Raw genomic sequence first — 291 nt, 5'->3', positions numbered from 1 at the left:
GCATATATTCCGCATGATAAAGAAGGCGAAGAGAGGGAAGGAGGTAATAGTTGATAGAAAATGTTGAAAAAGGAAAGCGAGAAAATATGTAAAAGAAGAAATAAAGAAGGAAAAAATAGGTGGAAGAAGACACAACAACACATCTTTGGCTTCTTTCCGAGAGCAATGTTCCTCCAGTTTTGTGCTCTTATGCTTTTCTGTTTTATACTCTCTTGTTTTTCTTCCCAGCCCCCGGCGCACGGAGGTTCTATATTTTTATTTTTTGTTATTTCTTATAGATTTAAAGTATAA

This window comes from Penaeus monodon, chromosome 34 (genome assembly GCF_015228065.2).
Source record: "Penaeus monodon isolate SGIC_2016 chromosome 34, NSTDA_Pmon_1, whole genome shotgun sequence".
In the NCBI taxonomy this organism is placed as follows: domain Eukaryota; kingdom Metazoa; phylum Arthropoda; class Malacostraca; order Decapoda; family Penaeidae; genus Penaeus; species Penaeus monodon.
The sequence above is the reverse complement of the archived record's forward strand: the minus strand, read 5'-3'. Positions refer to the sequence as shown.